At 48.0% G+C, this 15763-nt stretch overlaps 1 protein-coding gene across 4 annotated transcripts in view; it reads left to right on the forward strand.

Moving 5' to 3' along the window:
• The window catches only part of galnt1 (UDP-N-acetyl-alpha-D-galactosamine:polypeptide N-acetylgalactosaminyltransferase 1), a 265777-nt gene that overhangs the window by 68324 nt on the left and 181690 nt on the right, over positions 1-15763 (forward strand). The gene's annotated exons all lie outside the window — the stretch shown is intronic.

Genomic DNA, 15763 nt, shown 5'->3' on the forward strand with positions numbered 1-15763 from the left:
TCCAGGGTCCCAGGTTCGATACCAGCTTGGGTCACTGTCTGTGCGGAGTCTGCACATCCTCCCCGTGTGTGCGTGGATTTCCTCCGGGTGCTCCGGTTTCCTCCCACAGTCCAAAGATGTGCAGGTTAGGTGGATTGGCCATGATAAATTGCCCTTAGTGTCCAAAATTGCCCTGAGTGTTGGGTGGGGTTACTGGGTTATGGGGATAGGGTGGAGGTGTGGACCTTGGGTACGGTGCTCTGTTCAAGAGCCGGTGCAGACTCGATGGGCCGAATGGCCTCCTTCTGCACTGTAAATTCTATGAACCCGCCCATTATAGATATTAGTCTGATAAACTGCTACAGTGTTATTATTATGCATCTCTGTTCAGGTCCTTCCTTTTGGTTTCTCTTTTATTCCCATTGTTTTTTTTGGTCTGGGGATTGTTAATTGAGATGCACCTTTGAGGCGGAGGAAGCACAGAGTTCAATGTTTCAAATAGCTTGACAACTGGAACCTATGCCTTCAAGTTTTATTACTTGGAAACCAAATGAGACCCCAACAATTTTTCTTTTTAAAAAATATTTTATTGAAAATTTTTGGTCAACCAACACAGTACATTGTGCATCCTTTACACAATATTATAACAACACAAATAACAATGACCTATTTTATAAACAGAAAATGAATAAATAATAAATAACAAAAATGAAAACTAACCCTAATTGGCAACTGCCTTATCACAAGTAACACTCTCCAAAAATATAATTTAACAGTCCAATATATAATTATCTGTCGCAACGACCTATACATATTATACAGTATATATTAATAACCCTCAGAGTCCTTCTGGTTCCTCCTCTCTCTTTCCCCCCCCCCCCCCCCCCCACTCCCCCGATCCTGGGCTGCTGCTGCTGCCTTTTTTCCATTCCTTCTATCTTTCTGCGAGGTATTCGACGAACGGTTGCCACCGCCTGGTGAACCCTTGAGCTGACCCCCTTAGAACGAACTTAATCCGCTCTAGCTTTATAAACCCTGCCATGTCATTTATCCAGGTCTCCACCCCCGGGGGCTTGGCTTCTTTCCACATTAGCAATATCCTGCGCCGGGCTACTAGGGACGCAAAGGCCAAAACATCGGCCTCTCTCGCCTCCTGCACTCCCGGCTCTTGTGCAACCCCAAATATAGCCAACCCCCAGCTTGGTTCGACCCGGACCCCCACTACTTTTGAAAGCACCTTTGTCACCCCCATCCAAAACCCCTGTAGTGCCGGGCATGACCAAAACATGTGGGTATGATTCGCTGGGCTTCTCGAGCACCTCGCACACCTATCCTCCACCCCAAAAAATGTACTGAGCCGTGCTCCAGTCATATGTGCCCTGTGTAATACCTTAAACTGAATCAGGCTTAGCCTGGCACACGAGGACGGCGAATTTACCCTGCTTAGGGCATCTGCCCACAGCCCCTCCTCGATCTCCTCCCCCAGCTCTTCTTCCCATTTCCCTTTTAGTTCATCTACCATAGTCTCCCCTTCGTCCCTCATTTCCCTATATATATCTGACACCTTACCATCCCCCACCCATGTCTTTGAGATCACTCTGTCCTGCACCTCTTGTGTCGGGAGCTGCGGGAATTCCCTCACCTGTTGCCTCGCAAAAGCCCTCAGTTGCATATACCTGAATGCATTCCCTTGGGGCAACCCATATTTCTCGGTCAGCGCTCCCAGACTCACGAACTTCCCATCCACAAACAGATCTTTCAGTTGCGTTATTCCTGCTCTTTGCCACATTCCATATCCCCCATCCATTCCCCCCGGGGCAAACCTATGGTTGTTTCTTATCGGGGACCCCCCCAAGGCTCCAGTCTTTCCCCTATGCCGTCTCCACTGTCCCCAAATCTTCAGTGTAGCCACCACCACTGGGCTTGTGGTGTAGTTCCTCGGTGAGAACGGCAATGGGGCTGTCACCATAGCCTGTAGGCTAGTCCCCCTACAGGACGCCCTCTCTAATCTCTTCCACGCCGCTCCCTCCTCCTCTCCCATCCACTTACTCACCATTGAAATATTAGCGGCCCAATAATACTCACTTAGGCTCGGTAGTGCCAGCCCCCCCCCCCTATCCCTGCTACGCTGTAAGAATCCCTTCCTCACTCTCGGGGTCTTCCCGGCCCCCACAAAACCCATGATGCTCTTTTCAATCCTTTTAAAAAAAGCCTTCGTGATCACCACCGGGAGGCACTGAAACACAAAGAGGAATCTCGGGAGGACCACCATCTTAACCGCCTGCACCCTCCCTGCCAGTGACAGGGATACCATATCCCATCGATTGAAATCCTCCTCCATTTGTTCCACCAACTGCGTTAAATTTAACCTATGCAATGTGCCCCAATTCTTGGCTATCTGGATCCCCAGGTAACGAAAGTCCCTTGTTACCTTCCTCAACGGTAGGTCCTCTATTTCTCTACTCTGCTCCCCTGGATGCACCACAAACAACTCACTTTTCCCCATGTTCAATTTATACCCTGAAAAATCCCCAAACTCCCCAAGTATCCGCATTATTTCTGGCATCCCCTCCGCCGGGTCTGCCACGTTTAGTAACAAATCGTCCGCATACAAAGATACCCGGTGTTCTTCTCCTCCTCTAAGTACTCCCCTCCACTTCTTGGAACCCCTCAACGCTATCGCCAGGGGCTCAATCGCCAGTGCAAACAATAATGGGGACAGAGGGCATCCCTGCCTTGTCCCTCTATGGAGCCGAAAATATGCAGATCCCCGTCCATTCGTGACCACGCTCGCCATCGGGGCCCTATACAACAGCTGCACCCATCTAACATACCCCTCTCCAAAACCAAATCTCCTCAACACCTCCCACAAAAAATCCCACTCCACTCTATCAAATGCTTTCTCGGCATCCATCGCCACTACTATCTCCATTTCCCCCTCTGGTGGGGGCATCATCATTACCCCTAACAACCTCCGTATATTCGTGTTCAGCTGTCTCCCCTTCACAAACCCAGTTTGGTCCTCGTGGACCACCCCCGGGACACATTCCTCTATTCTCATTGCCATTACCTTGGCCAGGATCTTGGCATCTACATTTAGGAGGGAAATAGGCAATGCGGGTCCTTTTCCTTCTTTAAGAGAAGCGATATCGTTGCTTCAGACATAGTCGGGGGCAGTTGTCCCCTTTCCTTTGCCTCATTAAAGGTCCTCGTCAATACCGGGGCGAGCAAGTCCACATATTTTCTATAGAATTCGACTGGGAATCCCTCCGGTCCCGGGGCCTTTCCCGCCTGCATGCTCCTAATTCCTTTCACCACTTCTTCTACCTCGATCTGTGCTCCCAGTCCCACCCTTTCCTGCTCTTCCACCTTGGGAAATTCCAGCCGATCCAAAAAGCCCATCATTCTCTCCCTCCCATCCGGGGGTTGAGCTTCATATAATTTTTTATAAAATGTCTTGAACACTCCATTCACTCCCTCCGCTCCCCGCTCCATCTCTCCTTCCTCATCCCTTACTCCCCCTATTTCCCTCGCTGCTCCCCTTTTCCTCAATTGGTGTGCCAGCAACCTGCTCGCCTTCGCCCCATATTCGTACTGTATACCCTGTGCCTTCCTCCATTGTGCCTCTGCAGTGCCCGTAGTCAGCAAGTCAAATTCTCCGTGTAGCCTTTGCCTTTCCCTGTACAGTCCCTCCTCCGGTGCTTCCGCATATTGTCTGTCCACCCTCAAAAGTTCTTGCAGCAACCGCTCCCGTTCCTTACTCTCCTGCTTCACTTTATGTGCCCTTATTGATATCAGCTCCCCTCTAACCACCGCCTTCAGCGCCTCCCAGACCACTACCACCTGGACCTCCCCATTATCATTGAGTTCCAAGTACTTTTCAATGCACCCCCTCACCCTTAGACACACCCCCTCATCTGCCATTAGTCCCATGTCCATTCTCCAGGGTGGGCGCCCTCCTGTTTCCTCCCCTATCTCCAAGTTTACCCAGTGTGGAGCGTGATCCGAAATGGCTATAGCCGTATACTCCGTTCCCCTCACCTTCGGGATCAACGCCCTTCCCAGCACAAAAAAGTCTATTCGCGAGTAGACTTTATGGACATAGGAGAAAAACGAGAACTCCTTACTCCTAGGTCTGCTAAATCTCCACGGGTCTACACCTCCCATCTGCTCCATAAAATCTTTAAGTACCTTGGCTGCTGCCGGCCTCCTTCCAGTCCTGGACTTCGACCTATCCGGCCCTGGTTCCAACACCGTATTAAAATCTCCCCCCCATTATCAGCTTTCCCATCTCTAGGTCCGGAATGCGTCCTAGCATCCGCCTCATAAAATTGGCATCATCCCAGTTCGGGACATATACGTTTACCAAAACCACCGTCTCCCCCTGTAGTTTGCCACTCACCATCACGTATCTGCCCCCGTTATCCGCCACTATAGTCTTTGCCTCGAACATTACCCGCTTCCCCACTAATATAGCCACCCCCCTGTTTTTCGCATCTAGCCCCGAATGGAACACCTGCCCCACCCACCCTTTGCGTAGCCTAACCTGGTCTATCAGTTTCAGGTGCGTTTCCTGTAACATAACCACATCTGCCTTAAGTTTCTTAAGGTGTGCGAGTACCCGTGCCCTCTTTATTGGCCCGTTCAGCCCTCACGTTCCACGTGATCAGCCGGGTTGGGGGGCTTCCTATCCCCCCCCTTGTCGATTAGCCATCCCCTTTTTCCAGCTCCTCATCCAGTTCCCACGCAGCTGTATCTCCCCCAGGCGGTGCCCCCCCGCCCATCCCCTCCCATACCACCTCCCCCCCTCTCCCCAGCAGCAGCAACCCAGTAATTCGCCCCGCTAGCGTAATTACTCCCCCCATGTTGCTCCCAGAAGTCAGCAAACTCTGGCCGACCTCGTCTTCCCCCCCGTGACCTCGGCTCGCACCGTGCGACGCCCCCTCCTTCCTGCTTCTCTATTCCCGCCATGATTATCATAGCGCGGGAACCAAGCCCGCGCTTCTCCCTTGGCCCCGCCCCCAATGGCCAACGCCCCATCTCGTCCACATCCCCTCCTCCCCCCATCACCACCTGTGGAAGAGAGAAAAGTTACCACATCGCAGGATTAGTACATAAAACTCCTCTTTCCCCCCCTTTTTAACCCCCCTCTTCGCCCCCACATTCGCCCCACCACTTTGTTCAAACGTTCTTTTTAATAACCCGCTCATTCCAGTTTTTCTTCCACAATAAAAGTCCACGCTTCATCCGCCGTCTCAAAGTAGTGGTGACTCCCTCGATATGTGACCCACAGTCTTGCCGGTTGCAGCATTCCGAATTTTATCTTTTTATGAAGCACCGCCTTGGCCCGATTAAAGCTCGCCCTCCTTCTCGCCACCTCCGCACTCCAGTCTTGATAAACGCGGATCACTGCGTTCTCCCATTTACTGCTCCGAGTTTTCTTTGCCCATCTAAGGACCATTTCTCTATCCTTAAAACGGAGGAATCTCACCATTATGGCTCTGGGAATTTCTCCTGCTCTCGGTCCTCGCGCCATCACTCTGTATGCTCCCTCCACCTCCAACGGACCCGCCGGGGCCTCCGCTCCCATTAACGAGTGCAGCATCGTGCTCACATATGCCCCGACGTCCGCTCCCTCCGCACCTTCAGGAAGACCACGAATCCTCAGGTTGTTCCACCTTGCGTTGTTCTCCAGTGCCTCCAACCTTTCCACACATCGTTTCTGATATGCCTCCTGCGTCTCCGTCTTCACCACCAGGCCCTGTATGTCGTCCTCATTCTCGGCTGCCTTTGCCTTCACGACCCGAAGCTCCCGCTCCTGGGTCTTTTGTTCCTCCTTTAGCCCTTCGATCGCCTGTAGTATCGGGGCCAACAGCTCTTTCTTCATTTCCTTTTTGAGCTCTTCCACACAGCATTTCAAGAACTCTTGTTGTTCAGGGCCCCATGTTAAACTGCCACCTTCCGACGCCATCTTGGTTTTTGCTTGCCTTCCTTGCTGCTGTTCTAAAGGATCCACTGCAATCCGGCCACTTTCTCCTCCTTTTTTCATCCGTATCCAGGGGGGATTCCCTTCTGGTTTACCGCACAGTGTTTTTAGCCGTCAAAATTGCCGTTGGGGCTCCTATCAAGAGCCCAAAAGTCCGTTTCACCGGGAGCTGCCGAAACGTGCGACTCAGCTGGTCATCGCCGCACCCGGAAGTCCCCCAACAATTTTTCAATTTGTAAACTGTGAGGAAAGGATACTTTGCTCCAGGAGTGATTCCACTGACAACCAGGGATCTTTTATATTAATACAAACTTATATCCCATTTACCCTATTAACATCCAAGGAAAACGGGACAAGAACCTGGAGCTATGTGGGTCCTACAGGCCGATATCACTGTTGAATGTAGACACCAAGCTGTTGGCTAAAGGTTTGTCCTCCAGGATTGAGGATTGCCAGGAACGAGGATTGGACGTTATTGTGGAGGATCAGACTGGTTCGTTAAGGGCAGGCAGCTGGTGGTCAATGTAAGAAGGCTGTTAAACGTGATTATGATGCCCCTGGAAGGTAGAGAGGTGGAGGTAGTGGTCGCAATGGATGCAGAAAAAGCTTTTGACCGGGTTGAATGGGATTATTTATGTGAGGTTCTGGGGCGGTTCGGATTTGGGAGGGGCTTTATTGACTGGGTGAGGTTGCTGTACCAGGCTCCTGTGGCGAGTGTACGGACGAACAGGATGACTTCGGACTATTTTAGACTGCACCGGGGGACTAGACAGGGATGCCCCCTCTCCCCACTGCTGTTTGTGCTGGCTATATAGCCGCTGGCAATTGCTCGGAGAGCCTCAAGGGGCTGGGGTGGAGCACAGAGTTTCGCTTTATGCGGATGACCTGCTCCTGTATGTTTCGGATCCAATTGAGGGGATAGAAGAAATCATGGGAATTTTAGGGGAATTTGACCGGTTTTCAGGGTAGAAGCTCAATATGGGGAAGAGCGAGATGTTTACGTTCCAGGCGAGGGGTCAGGAGAGGCGACTGGGGGAACTGCTGTTTAAGTTGGTAAGGGACAGTTGGGACAGTTTCAGGTACCTAGGTATTCAAGTAGCACAGGATTGGGACCGGCTACATAAATTGAACTTGGCCCGGTTGGTAGATCAGATGAAAGATGATTTCCGGAGATGGGATGCGCTCCCGTTGTCTTTAGCTGGGAGAGCCCAAACGGTGAAAATGACAACCCTCCCAAGATTCCTGTTTGTATTTCAATTTCTCCCCATCTTTATTCCGCGGTCCTTTTTTTAAGCGGGTCAATAAAGTTATTGCAGGCTTCGTGGGGGGGGGCAAGTCCCTGCGACGGGGAGAGGGTGGGCTGGTGCTGCCGAACGTTAGCAATTATTACTGGGCAGCTAACATAGCCATGATTAGGAAGTGGCTGGTGGGGCGGGGGGGGGGGGGGGGGGGGGGGGGGGGGAGTCAACATGGGTGCGTATGGAGGCGGCTTCATGTAAGGGCACCAGTCTGGGGGCGTTGGTAACTGCGCCTCTGCCATTCCTGCCAGCGCGGTACTCCGCCAGCCCCCATGGTGGTGGCGGCCCTGAGAGTCTGGGGGCAATGGAGGACATATGTGGGGGTTGTGGGAGTATCGGTCTGGTCCCCAATCCGCGATAATCACCGGTTTGCCCCGGGGAGTATGGATGGGAGGTTCCGAATATGGCGGCGAGCAAGGATTGAGAGGGTGGGGGACTTGTTTATCGAGGGGAGCTTTCTGAGTATGAGGGCGCTTCAGGAGAAGTTTGCATTGGTGAGGGGAAGCAAATTTAGCTATCTGCAGGTGCAGGACTTTCTGCGTGGACAGGTATCAACCTTCCCACTCCTGCCGCTAAGGGGGATTCAGGACAGGGTAGTTTCCAGAGGATGGGTAGGAGAGGGGAGCATCTCTGACATTTACAAGGAACTTATGGAGTCAGCAGAGATGCAGACCGAGGAGCTGAAGGGAAAGTTGGAGGTGGAGCTGAGGGGAGAGGTAGAGGAGGGCCTTTGGGCGGACGAGTTGAGTAGGGTCAACGCGACCGCAACCTGTGCCAGGCTCAGCCTGATTCAATTAATTCAAGGTCGTTCACCGGGCTCACATGACAGTGGCCCGGATGAGCAGATTCTTTGGGATGGAAGACAGTTGTGCAAAATGTGCGGGAGGGACCAGCGAACCATGTCCACATGTTCTGGGCATGTCCAAAGCTTAGGGAATTTTGGCAGGGGTTTGCTGAGGTCATGTCCAAGGTATTAAAAACAAGGGTGGCAATGAATCCAGAGGCGGTGATTTTCGGGGTGTCGGAAGATCTGGGAATCCAGGAGGAGAAAGAGGCAGATGCTCTGGCCTTTGCTTCCCTGGTAGCCTGGAGATGGATATTATTAGCTTGGAGGGACTCAAAGCCCCCGAAGTCTGAGACCTGGCTATCGGACATGGCTAGCTTTCTCTGTTTGGAGAAAATCAAATTTGCCTTGAGAGGGTCACTGTTGGGGTTCGCCCGGAGGTGGCAACCGTTCGTCGACTACTTCGCGGAAAATTAATCATTAGCGGGGGGGCGGGGGGGGGATTAGGTTAGTGTAGATTAGGGAGTTAATTAATGGTGGGACCTGTTGGGGACGGAGGTGGTATTGGCACTATGTTTATATTCTCATGTACATTGTTTATCTTGCTGCTGTTACAATGACAAAAGAAGCACCTCAATAAAATGTTTATTAAAAAAAAAATCCAAGATAAAAATACTAGCTTTTTAATTCACAGTTAAACTGTTCTGGCACAGAAAAATAAGGTCTTGGCGCTCACTTTCCCATCTACTTCTAAACTTTCAATTATGCAAATCCACACACACAGATCAAATGCCACTTATTAATAAAGTTAGCACTCAGTGGCTTACAGATTTATTCACAAAGCCCTCAGGAGAGAAGCTTTGAAGTCAGACTAAGAAACAGACCTCCTTCAGAATTCAGAGCAGAACTCTTTGTTTTAAAGAAACAATAACATCATGCAGGGCTGGGCTAAAAAAACGAAACTAAAAATCAGACCCAGTCTCCCATGAGAGATATCACAGCCTGCCTGTTAACCCTTTAATCACAGTTTTAGCAGACATATAATCTGGATTAACAGCATTACTGCAACAGACACAATACAATAAAATGTCCTGTGTTTATCACAAGTCAGAAACAGTGTTTTCTCCCTCTTCACTTTTCTCTCATTCTCTCGGCTTTTAGAAAGGGACTAACTGGAAGATAACCCATCTAAATATCCCTATCTTTTATTTTTTTAAAAATCATTTTCTTATTTTTCCTCCACCCTTTCTCCCCCTATGGTGTGTCAAGTTAGAAAGGGTGGGGTTCAGAATTACATAGTATTATTGTTAAATAATATGTTGTTTGTTAAAATTTACAACCTGATGGCTGTATTTTATCAGAATCAAACCAAAGACATTGGATATTTAAGTAACTTTAATTTCACCTGTGTTGTGACCCCATGTCAACTGGGGCTGGAATTGACCGTGCACTAGCTTGGGGTGTCATGACACTTTATTTAAATATATTGCTGACATCATCAGTAAATGCTGTGCTGTCACTTGTCGTTTCTTGTGTAAATTTTTATTTAACTGTCGTTAGTTCTGATTCTTTTCCGTTAATGTTATTTTGCTGTTTAACTAGCTGCTCGTGTTAACACTTCAAGCTAGTTGAGACATTTAGTTACACCAAGGTAATAGGGACGTTTTAGTTGCAGATTTAGTTACTCATTCAGCATCACTAAGCCCTCAGTAATTGTACAATGCTTCAAAATTCCATAACAATTTTCGGAAGAGGGGACAGAATGTAGCTAACTTTGTTGCTGAATTGCACCAACTATCTGAACATTGCGTGTTTGGAGCAGTTTTGGAAGGCATACTTCAGGACAGACTTGTGGCATTAACGAAGGTAGCATTCAGCGGTTTGCTGGGAGAAGCCATGCTTACTTTTAAGAAGGCTCGAAAAATGTCTCCAGGCAAAGAAATGGCTGCCAATAATGCAAAAGATATTCAGAAGGCCAATGGCAGCATGCAGGCAGGTGCACTGCATCAAGTAAAGAAAGATGTTGCATGCAAAAAGGTAAAGACAGTGGAGTGTTTGGAGTTTGGAGGGTCACACTATGCGAATCATTTTAAGTTTATGGATGCTGTTTGTCACCAGTGCAACAAGAAGGGGCATTTGGTGACAAAGTGCTGGGGTGCTAAGAGCAAGTCGAAGGCTGAGCAGGGAATTTCAAATGCAACAAAGCCTCATTTGATGATGCATTGCATGGAAAGCTCAGAGCAGGCAGAGGAGCACTACTGCATGTTTCATGTGAGTGATGGCCATGCAGAGCTTATGTATGCTACTGTGGAAACTGATGGACAGAAAATCAAGGTAGAGGTAGACACAGGAGCCTCTCCATTGATAATCACTGAGGTGACTTTCAGGAAGATTGGCCCTAAACAGGCTCTACTCAGGCGGGAATCAACCTTCGGCAGTGCCATTGCTTGGAGCGTTAGAGGTCGACATTGCATATACCAGCCAAGAAGCAAGAGCATGGCTGCTGGTAGTAAAAAGGGTCTCATCTACTTGGGTGTGATGAACTCTAGAAGATTCAGTTGAACTGAGGTGAGATAAAGCACACAAGTGACAGAATACTTCAGTCAGAAATATCCTGAGGTTTTCAAAGACAAACAGATATATTGTGGGGCCTACAGTTAAATTGTTCATAGATCCTCAGGCAGTTACTCGCTTTTCAAATGGAGGACTGTGCCTGACAGTGCCATGAAAGGCAAAGTGGAGAAGGAGTTAGTGGCTGCTCAGCTAGGAATCATTGAACTCATTAGTTTTCACATTGGGCAGCTCCAATTGTTCCTGTTCTTAAAATTGATGGTACTTTGCATGTATGTGGGGATTACAAACTTAACCAGCAATCAGGCTTCCAAGATAGATGCTTACCTGTTGCTGATGGTAAAAGACTGGTTTTCAACCCATGCAGGAGGCAAGACGTTTTCAAAATGGAACATGAGCCAGGCCTATTAACAACTCTCAGTAGAGAAAATTCGAAGCAGTATTTGACCATCAACATGCTTAAGGGGTTGTTCACTAATAATTGTTTGGCACATCCTCCAGTCTGGCAATCCTCCAAAGGACGATGGACAACTTGTTACAAGTCATTCCCTGTGTTGCAGTCATAGATTTTTTCATAGCTTTTAGTGTAGAAGGAGGCCATTCGGCCCATCGAGTTTGCACAGGCTCCTGGAAAGAGCACCCTACTTAAGCCCACACCTCCAGACTCTCCCTGTAATCCAGTAATCCCACGTAACCTTTTTGGACACTAAGGGCAATTTAGAATGGCCAATCCACCTAACCTGCACATCTTTGGACTGTGGGAGCAAACCAGAGCACCTGGAGGAACTCCACGCAGACACTGGGAGAACATGCAGCCTCCGCAAAGACAGTGACCCAAGCCGGGAATCCAATCTGGGACTCTGGAACTGTGAAGAAACTCTGCTAACCACTGTGCTACCGTGCTGCCCCTGCAGTCGACTTAGATGCCTTTTTATATATGGACAAGACTGAGGAGGAGCACCTCGGAAACCTGGATCGAGTTCTAAAAAGGTTTTCAGAGGCGGGAATGCATCTGAAGTGGAACAAGTGCATTTTTCGGGCACCGAGCATGGAGTATCTCAGCCACAGAATCACTGCACAAGGATAGTCTCCTGTGGAAGGGTAAGTTCAAGCGACTAAGGAAGCTCCTGAGCCCAGGAATCTGGCCAAGCTCGTGTTATTTGTAGGTTTGATAAACAAATGTGGAAAGATTTTGCCAGATCTGTCCACTGTTGGCTCCACTGTACCTACTTCTGTACAAAGAAATCAAATGGAAGTGGGAATCTGCACAGAAGAAAGCTTTCGAAGATGTGAAAGCACTGCTGCAATCGACAAATCTGCCAGTCCATTATGATCCAGATAGGGAACTTATTCTTTCCTGCGATGCCTTTCCCTACGGTGTGGAGATGCCGGCGTTGGACTGGGGTGAGCACAGTACGAAGTCTTACAACACCAGGTTAAAGTCCAACAGGTTTGTTTCGATGTCACTAGCTTTCGGAGCGCTGCTCCTTCTTCAGGTGAATGAAGAGGTCTGTTCCAGAAACACATATATAGACAAATTCAAAGATGCCAAACAATGCTAGGAATGCGAGCATTAGCAGGTGATTAAATCTTTACAGATCCAGAGATGGGGTAACCCCAGGTTAAAGAGGTGTGAATTGTACCAAGCCAGGACAGTTGGTAGGATTTCGCAGGCCAGATGGTGGGGGATGAATGTAATGCGACATGAATCCCAGGTCCCGGTTGAGGCCGCACTCGTGTGCGGAACTTGGCTATAAGTTTCTGCTCGGCGATTCTGCGTTGTCGCGGGTCCTGAAGGCCGCCTTGGAGAACGCTTACCCGGAGATCAGAGGCTGAATGCCCTTGACTGCTGAAGTGTTCCTCGACTGGAAGGGAACATTTCTGCCTGGTGATTGTTGCGCGATGTCCGTTCATTCGTTGTCGCAGCGTCTGCATGGTCTCGCCAATGTACCACGCTTCGGGACATCCTTTCCGCGACAACGCAGAATCGCCGAGCTGAAACTTATAGCCAAGTTCCGCACACATGAGTGCGGCCTCAACCGGGACCTGGGATTCATGTCGCATTACATTCATCCCCCACCATCTGGCCTGCGAAATCCTACCAACTGTCCTGGCTTGGTACAATTCACACCTCTTTAACCTGGGGTTACCCCATCTCTGGATCTGTAAAGATTTAATCACCTGCTAATGCTCGCATTCCAAGCATTGTTTGGCATCTTTGAATTTGTCTATATATGTGTTTCTGGAACAGACCTCTTCATTCACCTGAGGAAGGAGCAGCGCTCCGAAAGCTAGTGACATCGAAACAAACCTGTTGGACTGGACTTTAACCTGGTGTTGTAAGACTTCGTACTGTGCTTTCCCTACGGTGTGGGGGTAGCTTTCCCTACGGTGTGGGGGTAGTAGTGTCTTGTGGAATGGAGTCCAGAAAACCCATTGGTTTTGCATAAGCTGAAAAGGGGTATTCACATAGACATAGAGTGCAGAAGGAGGCCACTTGACCTATTGAGTCTGCACCGACCCACCTAAGCCCTCACTTCCACCCTATCCCCACAGTTGAACAAAAAGTCTAGCTATCATTTTCATGGTAACATTTTTTATTAGTATCTCTATGGTCGTTTGTTCAGCTCATGTACTAACCACAAAAGCCGTTGATGAGCCTTTGCAGCAAGTCAAAATGTATCCCTCCCATGGGCCTCAGCAAGAATGCAGCACCAAGCATACATTGGCAGTGTATCAGTACAGCATTGTATACAAGGCAGGGAGGGTCAATGTGGACATGCTAAGTAGTCTCCCTTTACCAGATTTGCCCACCCAGGTAATGCCCTCCTTAGACTATTTTCTTACCAGAGAGACTTGCCCAATCTCTAGTGTGTACTAAACAAATTAAGCAAATGATGAGCAGAGATCCTAATCTGTTGCAAGTTAAAAGATTTCTGATGCATGGATGGCCATCTATCATAGAAGATGATGGGTTGAAGCCTTGTGCGAGGTGCAAATATGGGTAGTGTGCGCAGGATGGCTGCATGTTGTGGGGCTGAGAGTTGCTGTTCCACCTCCTGTCCATTTGAAAGTAATGGAGGAAATTCATGAGGCTAATCCAGGTGCCTTAAATGAAAAGTCGAGTCGGGTTGTATGTTTGGTAACCTAATGTGGACCAGAATTTGGAGAATCCTGTTCTGTACGTCAATCTTACCAGAAGATGACACCACTACACCCTTGGAAGTTGCCTGGTCATCCTTGGTCGAGACTTGAATGAAATGAGAATGAAAATTGCTTATTGTCACAAGTAGGCTTCAAAATGAAGTTACTGTGAAAAGCCCCTAGTCGCCACATTCCGGCACCTGTTCGGGGAGGCTGGTACGGGAATTGAACCATGCTGCTGGCCTGCCTTGGTCAGCTTTTTAAAAGCCAGCTCTTTAGCCGTGTGTTAAACCAGCCCCATGTGGATTTTGCAGGTCCTTTCATGGGTCACCTGTTTTTAGTCATTGTGGATGCACATTCAAGTGGTTAGAAGAATACATAAATGAGCAACATGCTCCCAGTACAATAGAGAAGCTATGTCAATTCTTTGCTACTTGTGGGTTACCGGATTCTCTTGTTTCTGATAATGGTTCAACATTTACAAACGAGTTGTTCCAAGAGTTTATGCAAAGGAATGGAATACAGAATGTGCGTAGCAAGCCTTTTCATTCAGCTTCAAATGGTTTGGCAGAGCGAGCTGTTCAGATATTGAAGGAAGGATTGAAGAAGTTGGCAGATGGTACTTTAGGGGCTAAACACTCGAGTGTGATGGGAGTGTCCCTTTAAGAAATGTTTTGTCTTATCACATGGCTTCAGTGATGTCATTGTATGGGTGGAGCTGGGCTGTGGCTCTGAGTTTCACTTTCGCTTTGGTTTGGGGCTGTTGTGTGGCTCTGAGTTTTTTGCTTTCATTTTCACTTCTGAATTCAGACAGACAAGTATCTTGGAGTCTCTCTACATTTTAAAAGCTGTTTATAGATTACGTGATTAAGTAATAACTGCTTTCTGGAAGGAATTCAAACCTGTTGTTTTGAAAGGAAACTGGTCTTGAGTGCTGTGTTCTGGGCCACACCTTTGAAAAGGGGTTTCTGGTTTATGTAATCTTGTTACTAAATTGGAACAGTGTAAAGGGGGAAATTTGTTAAGGGTTCTCCATAGAGTCCTGTAGCTGTGCGGGATATTTATGTTTGTAGTAGATAAAAATGCTTACTGCGGGTGTTTATAAAAATGTTAACTCTATTCGTAGAATAAACTTTGTTTTTGATTAAAAGTGCTTAAGGCCTCTGTTGAATAATACCTGAAAGGCAGGCCCTTATGCTCATCGTAACCAAAATCAATAAACAGTTGTAGGTCAGGTGAACTCCATGATATACTTTGGAGTTTTCTAAACCCTCGCCCATAACACAAGGTTCTTATTTCAATATTGTATCACACCACAAACAACTATGGGACTCTGACCAGCTGAATTATTGATGGGTAGAAGTCCAAAATCTCACCTGGATCTGCTACACACTAATGTCAAAGCAAACGTGGGATGGACACACCGAAGAGCAGAGGGAGAAGCAAGAACATCATGCTCGGGAGAGATGTTTTAACCCGAATAATTGTGTTTATATTGGGAGTTTTGGCAGTAACCAGCATTGGTTGGAGTTATTCGTAGCCAAAAGTGAACCAGTATCTTCGGTGATGAAATTCAACAATCGAAGAATTTTTCACAGGCACCAAGATCACATTTGTCTACACCATGACTCGGAGACTGCAAAAGTTCCAGATAACACCCTATAAGACAATGCTGTTGTGAAAATTCAACAAGAAGTTGTTCCCGTTGTACAAAGACATCCAGTGGACACTACCTCAGGAACTTGTTCGCAGATACTCAAATCTACCCCTGCACTCACAAGTTCAGTTGAAATAAACCGAGCATCACCAAAGTTGGCTGTCACCCGTGGTACTGCACCAATCTCAGCAGTGTTGCAAAGCTTCTGAAAGACCAAGTTCAATTGAGGCATTAGTTTAATTGTATTTCTATCATTAGGGGGAGTTAAAATTTAAGGAGCAGTGTTCGTGTCATTATTATGTATCTTATTTAAATCCATTGCTGATGTCATCAGTAAGCGCAGT

The sequence above is a fragment of the Scyliorhinus torazame genome, chromosome 6 (assembly GCF_047496885.1).
Source record: "Scyliorhinus torazame isolate Kashiwa2021f chromosome 6, sScyTor2.1, whole genome shotgun sequence".
NCBI classification, from domain to species: Eukaryota; Metazoa; Chordata; class Chondrichthyes; order Carcharhiniformes; family Scyliorhinidae; genus Scyliorhinus; species Scyliorhinus torazame.